The 11,394-nt window shown below is 35.5% G+C and overlaps 2 long non-coding RNA genes across 6 annotated transcripts in view; one reads left to right on the forward strand and one right to left on the reverse strand.

Annotated features, from left to right (window-relative positions):
- Positions 1-2,968, forward strand: part of LOC131547977 (uncharacterized) — a 200,075-nt gene extending 197,107 nt beyond the window's left edge. For 2 of the 3 annotated variants that reach the window (XR_009273071.1, XR_009273070.1), the window contains exons 2-4: positions 850-1,238; positions 1,391-1,492; positions 2,289-2,968. This is a non-coding gene — a long non-coding RNA (uncharacterized LOC131547977). Of the gene's footprint in view, positions 1-387; positions 1,239-1,390; positions 1,493-2,288 lie in introns of those variants that run through there. The other variant, XR_009273069.1, reaches the window with a different exon arrangement.
- Positions 2,969-4,910: 1,942 nt separating this feature from the next.
- LOC131547972 (uncharacterized) lies at positions 4,911-10,065 on the reverse strand. 3 transcript variants are annotated; one of them, XR_009273058.1, is made up of 7 exons: positions 9,643-10,065; positions 7,888-8,274; positions 7,633-7,734; positions 6,206-6,350; positions 6,030-6,094; positions 5,729-5,943; positions 4,911-5,648 (listed from the first exon to the last, which is right to left on the reverse strand). It is a non-coding gene; the product is annotated as an uncharacterized LOC131547972 (long non-coding RNA). The 3 variants fall into 3 exon arrangements; XR_009273057.1 differs by having other exon boundaries at positions 4,912-5,648; positions 6,206-6,332; positions 7,633-7,727; XR_009273056.1 differs by having other exon boundaries at positions 4,913-5,648; positions 6,206-6,332.
- Between the last annotated feature and the right edge of the window lie 1,329 nt (positions 10,066-11,394).

An 11,394-nucleotide genomic window follows, 5' to 3' on the forward strand; every position in this document is an offset into this window, starting at 1 on the left:
CTGTCTACTCTTTGTATGGGTTTACCACAGTAACTGTAGTTTTACTGTGGTATTTAAAGCACAATAACCACAACACGTATTATGAGTTTACCACAGTAACCGTAGTTTTACTGTGATATTTAAAGCACAATAACCACAACACGTATTATGAGTTTACCACAGTAACCGTAGTTTTACTGTGGTATTTGTAGATAAAGCGTAGTTTTAATGTGGTATTTGTAGTTAAAGCTCAATAACCACAACACGTACTATGAGTTTACCACAGTAACCGTAGTTTTACTTTGGTATTTAAAGCACAATAACCACAACACGTATGAGTTTACCACAGTAACCGTAGTTTTACTTTGGTATTTAAAGCACAATAACCACAACACGTATTATGAGTTTACCACAGTAACCATAGTTTTACTTTGGTATTTAAAGCACAATAACCACAACACGTATTATGAGTTTACCACAGTAACCATAGTTTTACTGTGATATTTAAAGCACAATAACCACAACACGTATTATGAGTTTACCACAGTAACCGTAGTTTTACTTTGGTATTTAAAGCACAATAACCACAACACGTATTATGAGTTTACCACAGTAACCATAGTTTTACTGTGATATTTAAAGCACAATAACCACAACACGTATTATGAGTTTATTACAGTAACCGTAGTTTTACTGTGATATTTGTAGATAAAGCATAGTTTTACTGTGGTATTTGTAGTTAAAGCACAATAACCACAACACCATGCTTTTACCACAGTAACTGTACTGTATACTATTTGTAAAGCAGTGCTTGCCACGCCTTTAATATGTTTTTGTGAAGTAATTCAATATTTTTTTTCTGTCTTGCAGTTAACGCCAGATCACATACTCCAGCAGCTCTTTTAAGAAGCCATCTCTCTCTCTCTCTCTCTCTCTCTCTCTCTCTCTCAATTCAATTTAATTCAATATGTGCTTTATTGGCATGACAATTGTTACAATGTATTGCCAAAGCGTAGTGTTTACTTTGAATCTAGAACAGATATATATGCAACAAAAACATGCATGTAGATACATTTAAAAAGTAGAACAAATCAACATTTTAGAATTCCATGAACAATTTAAAATTCAATGTTGTGTGTGTGTGTGTGTGTGTCTCTCTCTCTCTCTCTCTCTCTCTCTCTCTCTCTCAGCTTTTCCGTTCCTATTTTGCTGATCTTAAAGAAGCTGAACAAGTTCTTCAAAGATTCAACCCTTCACAGGTAATGTTGAACACATTTAGCTATAGCTGATTTGCTTTAATGAACGCATCCTTAATAATATCTTTCTTTACAGTCCTTCCTCTCAAATATTTTGGTCACTTTGGTCATTTTAACACACTGTCTCAACATGTATATATTTCTCTTCATTTCAGCTGAAAGGGAAGACCAAAGGAAGGCCTGTCATGGGATTTGACTTTGGCCATCTTGTGTGTTACGAAGAAGACCAAAAGCTGCAAAGACAAACACTTCCAGTGGTATGTCTGTGTTGGTCTGAGCACCTTGACTAAACTGTACTGCAGTTACATTTGCACAGCATTTGATGTTTCTTTAACTTTGGTTTACGTCGCCCATCAGGAAGAACCCTCAACAAAGTGTCATGTAGAAGTAGTAATAATTCATACAATTTACCAAGTCAGCAAATTCATATGATATTGTACAAGCGTTCTCATACAAAATTCTACCACTTTTACTCCTTCTGCTGTCATTGGCCATTGCCTCAACTCTCCTGCAGAGTCAAGTCAAGTCACTATTATTTGTATAGTGCTTTTAACAATGCAAATTGTGTCAAAGCAGCTTTATATCAGCTTTACAGTATTTATATGCAGATTGTGCCCGTTGTAAGTAGTCAGAGTGTTTGTATCATAAAGTTTATTTTAAGTCCATTGGAATCTTTATTAATCTTTACAAATTGGTGCGGTCTCTTCCCGTTCTAACAGTACATGATACCTGTCCACACCTCAGAGTCTGCCTTTCTTTCCATGTTGATTTTATTGAACATATCTGTCTAAGAAGCAAGAGTCTGGAAATGCTGTTTTAACTTGTTACGTGACAAATCAGATCTTCAGTTAATTTGGCCAAATCAGATCACTTAAAGCTGTTCACTGCAAGAACAAGAACTATAATGATAACTATTTTAGCATCCACACCAACAGACAATAATGTTCTGTTTACTGTTATACATGCTGCAATTATGTTGTTGTCTACCATTTGTTGTTGTCAATGTGTTTATTATTCATCATGTGTTCAATTCTGTCTCCTCCTGTCTTGCAGGATTTTTCACAGATTACTCCATCAGCTTTCCACAATATCAGCCCTTCCAAAAGCTTCCACATCTCTCTCTCTCGTGTGGCAGATCTGCTCTCAGTCCTTTACTGCAAACTTCCAATATTAGCATGTATACTTGTATTAATTTCTCCTGTACAGTTAACACTCCCGTCTCTACTGTGAGCACTGCACTCCTGTCACTATCACTATATATATATATATATATATATATATATTCTTGCTCAAAATGGTTGACTTTTATCATTTTAAAATTATAATTAATATTAACCATTAATTTGTCTTGCATTTAGTCACAATAGTAGCAAACAATGATTACAGGAGATATATTTTTAAAGGTAATAATTGTAAAATATTGAAATATTGTTTTTAATTATTTTTGCCTTTTTATTTGTTTTGTTAAAGAGAAGAAAATATGCACTTTTCAAATGGAGCCTTGCATATTATTTTATTATCTTATAACATTTTCTGTAAACAAATTCTCTTTTTATTTTTGAATATAGACAATGTTTTTTAAAGGGGTTTTCTGTTGCATATTTCTTAGTTACCTCCATGCAAATACATTTTTATAATCAACTGCTTTTTTGTTTTCATTTTTTTCTCCATAGTGGCACAAACTGGAGAGAGAACTATATGGGAAAAGTTTGATATATCAATAAACGTTGTAAAATGACTACAAAATGTGTGATTCATGATTTATTTTATTTATTTTTTTGCATAGTTCAACTGGCAGATCTAAGAATGGCAAGTTTGTAGGGTCCATTTCCAGGAAACGTGATTGATTGTTTTCCTTTAATACACTATAAATACACTGTAAATGTTACAGAAGCAAAATTGAATAGTAGAAAAATATAGCATTTTTGAATAATTATCAGAGGGGTTTTTTGTAAGCAAATTAAACATTTTGACTTATTTGTTTTTCACACAGTGTAAGCAAACTTTTGAGTTTAAATATTGTACATTAATATTAGTGTAAACAATGTGTACAATGGGAACTATTTCTTGTTTGAAAAAAAAATCACTGTAATCAACAAATCTGTTGCTACATCAGGTTAACCACACGATGCAATCTGTTGTTGTAATTTTATAATGAGTGGAGACAAATAAACATTTAACTGATTATCTGTCCATTCAACCCAAGATCCCGGAAGATTCTGTTACGAATTACCATATATGGACAAGTAAGTGTGACGCCTCTGCTCAACTGGGTTGCCATTGGCTTTGAAGTGCCCTTGGCAGTCGCAGAACTCGCTGTGATTGGACTATCTTTTAACCCTAATTAAAAAAAGCTTAATGTTGTAAAGTACGTTTTGCTGTCATTCTTACGTCAGTAATACCTTCAGTTAACAATGCAGTGTTGCTATGTCGTGAGAAATTACCACTTTACCGAGATCGTAACCCTAACCCTAAGCATAACTTTATTAAACTACAAATACCAGCGCCATGCTTTTCGCGTTTGAATGGCAGAGGCTTATGGGTAATGTAGTTTAAAATGTTTAATAATAAAATGGGGGAAAATACAATCTTTTTTGAACAAAGGTATATTTAAACATGTTCATTGTGCAAACATTTATGACATATGTAAGAGGCAGGCTGAAGTTTGGTATTTTACTAAGAGCACTCTTTTAAACACCTTTATACCACCTTTCCATATTATGTTTGAAAACTCTGTCCAACATTATTTAATTAACACAGCATAAGTAGTTGTCTTGCCAAATTTCTCTTTAAAACTATAATCAGACTTTGATTTACAGCCATTTGAAATGTTAATTGTTTTTGCTCTTCCAGGGGACACTGCTGGGCCCCTGAGGATGGAAGGGCAGTACAACATACACAGATCTATTCTCAATATCACAACTAACTGTGCTGAGTCACAGTTTTTAGATGGTCTTTTCAGTAACTCGTCAATATGTAAGTTGCAAGTCATAGTTATCTTAGAATAAGAACAGACCCCAAACAAATCTACATCAGTGCCTATTTGGAAAGTGCTCCATTTATTTCATTAGATCAGGAGCAAGAATACAGTGTTGACAGTAAACAAAGAAAACCAATTTAAACAACTAATATATACTGTGACACTTCATTGTACCGTAAGGCCAATGTGTCATTCAGTAAGACAAGGTACAGACAGTGTGTGGTTTATGATGCAAAAGCCATACAATTCATAATATAAAAGACCTCATTTGTATCTCTGTGTTATAAATGTCTTATATTTGTCCTCTTCAGGTGCTAAACATCAGTAATGTCCATGCTCATCTTGCTTATAATACAGTATAGGATTCATGTTGATCTTTCCCTGGTAAACTGAGTACAGTTGTGCAAGAAGTGCCTGCAGCAATATAGTCCATGCAGTCTCTTCTAATGCATCTTTCAGCATTCCCTTCTTGTAAATGTTCATGTTTTAATTAAAACAATCATAGTAATTATATGTATTGTTTACTAAATTAAATGGTGTATTTACCAAACACCATCCCTAATACAGAATATTTACATAAAGACAGCTAAAGTAGCATATTAAGACATGATAGTCAAGGGAAATAAAAATGGGTTATGTTTCAACCATATTATTTTAATCAGTTGAAGCCACCCAAATGCATGCATGGTGAAATGTCTTGAGCATCATAGAATCACATTCAGTTTCCTGCTCATCATCAGAGCTCTCCTGGTTTTCTTCCTCTTGCTTGCTTGTCCATGTCCCTATCACAATCTTCTTCTTCCATGTCATAAACAATTTTCAGTTGTTACCCAGCACCCTACAGTACAACTGACGAACAAAAGACATGTAACCAATTCAAATCAAATCACTTTATTGTCACAATACCATGAACGCAAGTGTACAGGTGGTGAAAGTCTTCTGTGCAAACTGCAGCATGACAATATGGATGACATGTATTGAATATATATATGCAACACAAATATATATATATATATATATAAGAACTCAATACATAAAGAGAACAATATATGGTAAACATTATTCTATACAGAGAGCATGAAATGAAAACAATAATAAACAATAATCACAGTACATATATATCTTTGCAGTGCAGTATGGCATGAATTACTGCAAACAGATTGTCAGGGTGCAGAATAATAGTGAGTCAGAGTCCAGTCAGTGTAACTGATGGAGTGCAGTGCATATGAGGTTGTGTGCTGTTTGTGGTGTTACTGGTACGAGTTCAGTTCAGTCTGATTGTCTGTGGAAAGAACTTGTCTTGCAGTCTGCTGGTGAAGGTTCTGCGATAACATCTGCCTGATGGTTAAGAGTGAGAGCAATCCATGGCTCGGGTGGCTGGAGTCTCTGACAGTCCTCTGTGCTTTCCTCACACACCACCTGGTCTTGATGTCCTGGAGGGACAAAACATGTATTTAGGGTGTGGTAATCAATAAACAAAATATAGTATTTTTAATTGTTGCACTGGACTTACCATTGATTCTTGATTGAGTTATGGCCTAAATGAATCCCTCCTCTTATCTTCCAGTTGTTCAGTTGTGAAGTTTCTTTATGGGCCGTAACATCTGAGCTGTCGCAGTAGAGCTGTTTGTGAATGCAGTCTTCACAGCAGATATCTGATGGGTTCAGGCAGCAGTGCTTCACTTGGTGGCCATTGAATTTATATCTTCATCAACTGGCTTCATCCTCCTTCAAACAAAGAGACAAAACAATAAGTCAATGATAACTCCAGAGAAGTAGTGTAGGTGAATACAGGTGCCGGTGTCAGTACTCACCATATTCAGTCAATTCCTGCCCAAATCCCAGAGATGATGCACAGCTGATTTGCTCATTGTAGGAGCTATAAAAAGGTATGAAAATGGCAACTTCTGAGTCTAACTTGAAGAGTTCTTTGAGAGATCAACATCAAATGCTGTACCACATATACTGCATAGCTTGAACACATACATACCAGTGGAAATGTGCAACTTTTCTTTTCTGTTTGGGCACAAGTGTAGGCCATTTTCATTCCTCATCCCCAACAGGACTGGTTTGACCGGCTTGCTGTGACCGATTTTCTTTACGTTTTTGGTCTTTAGCTGTAAACAAGAAAATATCTATTGACCCCATGTTTAATTATTATTGTTGTTTAAACATAAATTAAGCAGTTATAACTATATACTTCAAGCTCAAGTTCCCTGGCAACTCTAGCAGGCTCCTGAGTTCATCTGTATACATCAGATTCAGAGTCTGAGAAAAGGCCATCACGCAAACTCTCAGTTTCTACCTTACAATAGAGTATAAAAGAATGTGTAAGTGAGTGACGGAGTAAAGGAATAAGATGAAGAGAAACAGACTTTTGTGTGTACAATTTACAGAATAAGAGGAAAACAGCATTGGAAAAAGCTGTATTCTTCAATAGCAAGCTATATTATTATGAATTATTTTAAATATGATTAAATGCTGGCGGTATTGTTGTAAGCAATTTAAAGGCATCTTCACACCAAGGATGAGTCTATACCGCAGCTATTTAACCTTTAATGACACAGAGGAACAATATCATTGGAATCTGTTTTGACTCTTTCAGAACAAATTGTTCCAGCTGATGAACAATAAAAACATTGACAGCCAATCAGAATCCACCAGACTTTAAAGAGCTGGAGCATTTAAATGGCAGACAACAATCACAGCGTGCAGTTATAATAAACAGAACATTATTGTCTGTTGGTGTGGATGCTAAAATAGTTATCATTATAGTTCTTGTTCTTGCAGTGAACACGTTAAGTGATCTGATTTGGCCAAATTAACTGAAGATCTGATTTGTCACGTAACAAGTTAAAACAGCATTTCCAGACTCTTGCTTCTTAGACAGATATGTTCAATAAAAATCAACATGGAAAGAAAGGCAGACTCTGAGGTGTGGACAGGTATCATGTACTGTTAGAACGGGAAGAGACCGCACCAATTTGTAAAGATTAATAAAGATTCCAATGGACTTAAAATAAACTTTATGATACAAACACTCTGACTACTTACAACGGGCACAATCTGCATATAAATACTGTAAAGCTGATATAAAGCTGCTTTGACACAATTTGCATTGTTAAAAGCACTATACAAATAATAGTGACTTGACTTGACTCTGCAGGAGAGTTGAGGCACTGGCCAATGACAGCAGCAGGAGTAAAAGTGGTAGAATTTTGTATGAGTACGCTTGTACAATATCATATGAATTTGCTGACTTGGTAAATTGTATGAATTATTACTACTTCTACATGACACATTGTTGAGGGTTCGTCCTGATGGGCTACGTAAACCAAAGTTAAAGAAACATCAAATGCTGTGCAAATGTAACTGCAGTACAGTTTAGTCAAAGTGCTCAGACCAACACAGACATACCACTGGAAGTATTTGTCTTTGCAGCTTTTGGTCTTCTCCGTAACACACAAGATGGCCAAAGTCAAATCCCATGACAGGCCTTCCTTTGGTCTTCCCTTTCAGCTGAAATGAAGAGAAATATATACATGTTGAGACAGTGTGTTAAACATGACCAAAGTGACCAAAATATTTGAGAGGAAGGACTGTAAAGAAAGTTATTATTAAGGATGCGTTCATTAAAGCAAATCAGCTATAGCTAAATGTGTTCAACATTACCTGTGAAGGGTTGAATCTTTGAAGAACTTGTTCAGCTTCTTTAAGATCAGCAAAATAGGAACGGAAAAGCTGAGAGAGAGAGAGAGAGAGAGAGAGAGAGAGACACACACACACACACACAACATTGAATTTTAAATTGTTCATGGAATTCTAAAATGTTGATTTGTTCTACTTTTTAAATGTATCTACATGCATGTTTTTGTTGCATATATATCTGTTCTAGATTCAAAGTAAACACTACGCTTTGGCAATACATTGTAACAATTGTCATGCCAATAAAGCACATATTGAATTAAATTGAATTGAGAGAGAAAGAGAGAGAGAGAGAGAGAGAGAGAGAGAGATGGCTTCTTAAAAGAGCTGCTGGAGTATGTGATCTGGCGTTAACTGCAAGACAGAAAAAAAATATTGAATTACTTCACAAAAACATATTAAAGGCGTGGCAAGCACTGCTTTACAAATAGTATACAGTACAGTTACTGTGGTAAAAGCATGGTGTTGTGGTTATTGTGCTTTAACTACAAATACCACAGTAAAACTATGCTTTATCTACAAATATCACAGTAAAACTACGGTTACTGTAATAAACTCATAATACGTGTTGTGGTTATTGTGCTTTAAATATCACAGTAAAACTATGGTTACTGTGGTAAACTCATAATACGTGTTGTGGTTATTGTGCTTTAAATACCAAAGTAAAACCACGGTTACTGTGGTAAACTCATAATACGTGTTGTGGTTATTGTGCTTTAAATATCACAGTAAAACTATGGTTACTGTGGTAAACTCATAATACGTGTTGTGGTTATTGTGCTTTAAATATCACAGTAAAACTATGGTTACTGTGGTAAACTCATAATACGTGTTGTGGTTATTGTGCTTTAAATACCAAAGTAAAACTACGGTTACTGTGGTAAACTCATAATACGTGTTGTGGTTATTGTGCTTTAACTACAAATACCACAGTAAAACTATGCTTTATCTACAAATACCATAGTAAAACTACGGTTACTGTGGTAAACTCATAATACGTGTTGTGGTTATTGTGCTTTAAATATCACAGTAAAACTATGGTTACTGTGGTAAACTCATAATACGTGTTGTGGTTATTGTGCTTTAAATATCACAGTAAAACTACAGTTACTGTGGTAAACTCATAGTACGTGTTGTGGTTATTGTGCTTTAAATACCACAGTAAAACTACAGTTACTGTGGTAAACCCATACAAAGAGTAGACAGTAAACACAGTTAATTTGCTATGGCAAAATCATGAAAAGGTGTTGTGGCTACCATACCTACAAAAATACCACAGTAAAACTACAGTTACGGTGATGAGAGGCATGGTATATGTTGTAGTTACTGTGTATTGACTACACATGACATGGTCGAGCAACAGTTACTATGGTAAAAATATGGTAAATGTATGAACTTTTTACATGATCACAATTATCACACAATACTGGGTTGGTTGATTTGTTGTGTTGTCATCAGCCATGTCTAAAAGCTGAAGACCCATGTCACAACATGATTAGAAACGGTGTTATTTATTTATTAAAAACTGCAACAGGTCTATAATATACAGTAGAAGTTAGCTTAGGCTAATGTCAATGGCAGGCTACCAGCTGTGCTAGCTCCACTAACAACTCATTTGAACACATTATCTCATCTAATGTGATGCAGAAACACTGAAATAATTAAAATAATACCGTTAAACACGTGATCTCGTTACATAAAAAGAGCGTTGCCTTTACTTACCTGTGTGAAGGTGTGCGCGCATCAGGTGAACCGAGCCGTGACCGAGCCTCGCTGGTGACGTCACTGCCGCTGAAGATGCTGCGTGGTATTTGGACGCATCTGCTCTCCACTGAAGTTAATGGGAGGATTGGCGTGTCATATGCACGCAAAAGTGGACTTTGGCGTATGTATTACACGCAATTTGAAAGTGTAAACTCGTGTTATTTATACGCAGATTGATGAGACCGGGTTGGAAAAAATTGGGTCTGTGATATAATGGCAAAGGAGCGAACCGAACGCTGAAAGACTAGAACTGATGGAGGTAAGACTGCTTTGATTATTTATAGGGGTTCTCTCTTGAGCTGATTGGATAGATGGTGTGATTGCTGATGATGAAGTGGCTGCGTTAATTATCTGCGCGTGCTCCTCCCGAAACTTGTTAATAAAACATCACGTAGAATTCAACCAATCTGATGACGACTTCGAAATGGTCTGTGGGTATGACGTCTGAAGCTGTGACTAACAGATACCTTGCATTGTAGGAACCCAAAGCCGGTAAAGTCAAATGTACTTTATGGGATCACAAATCTATTTTAATTTTCTTCCAAGACTCTTCACACCAACAGAACATCCTGGATCCTGCAGGAAACAACAAGCTGACTTTCTTGGAGTGTGTTTGTCCCAGTGCTATTATTAGAGCAGTATAATGATTGAGAATTGGACAAATCAAATGCAAGAGTCTCATGTCATATGTTCTCCATCCAACACACTCTCAAGGCACTCTCATAACTATTTTTAATTTTAGCATATTTTTGTATGAATCAAACCATTAATTTTTATGAAATTGCCATTTTCTCATAAAGTACATTCACAATATAAATGTAATATTTGTGTTCCCTGGGAACCATGACCTTGGCATATCTAGCACAACAGGAACATATGTGAGTGTGCTGTTGCTTAATTCTGGGCATTACCTTGTCTTTTTCAATTAAGGTCTATCTGGTCCACAGCCATCACTGCAGATGGACATAACCTAGCATAACCTTAAAGCACCACAGCATTACTGAATGCTTTCCAAATAACTGACAAGTATTTCTCTGAGTTATCTGAAGGCTTTAGGCGCCTCACATCTAACCGCTTTGCTTTGTTATTGCTGTAATGGTACAAACTCCCACATTCAGACAAGCACTGATGGTGGTGAACTTTACGCTTGATAGCATCTGCTCTTTTCTCCCCTAGAAACCATTTATTCTGGATTAAAGCAAGTTAGAGGAAGCGAGGGCGAGAGTGAGACTTTCATGTAGATGCTTCAGATGCCGCTTCAGGACAGAGAAAATCTTTAATGCAGACATAGACAAAGAATAAATAAATCACAATCTAAAGGGATTTACCAATGTATATATACAGTATGTATATTAATCACTGGTTGGTAAAAGTTGGATAGTTAAAATGATGCAAAAAAAAAAATACAAAGAAATAACTTTAAAAAGAGACACAAAGATTTTTCAGTTTTCAATATTGAAATTGTTTTCTGCTTCTTGCCATGTAAACCTCATGCGATTTTCTTTGTGAGATTTAAAATTAAAGCAAAATAATACTTTATGGTGCTTTTCTTCTCAGTTTAAGAATGTTCATATCTTTTTGTTGTAAAACACACATTTTTTGTTTTCATTTAGCATAAAATGAACATGCTTGTTTTATGTTTTGAAAGAATATCATTTTCAAACTAAGAAATATGTCAACAGTGTGATGAGAAATGATATTAACAGCTTG

The sequence above is a fragment of the Onychostoma macrolepis genome, chromosome 10 (genome assembly GCF_012432095.1).
Source record: "Onychostoma macrolepis isolate SWU-2019 chromosome 10, ASM1243209v1, whole genome shotgun sequence".
In the NCBI taxonomy this organism is placed as follows: domain Eukaryota; kingdom Metazoa; phylum Chordata; class Actinopteri; order Cypriniformes; family Cyprinidae; genus Onychostoma; species Onychostoma macrolepis.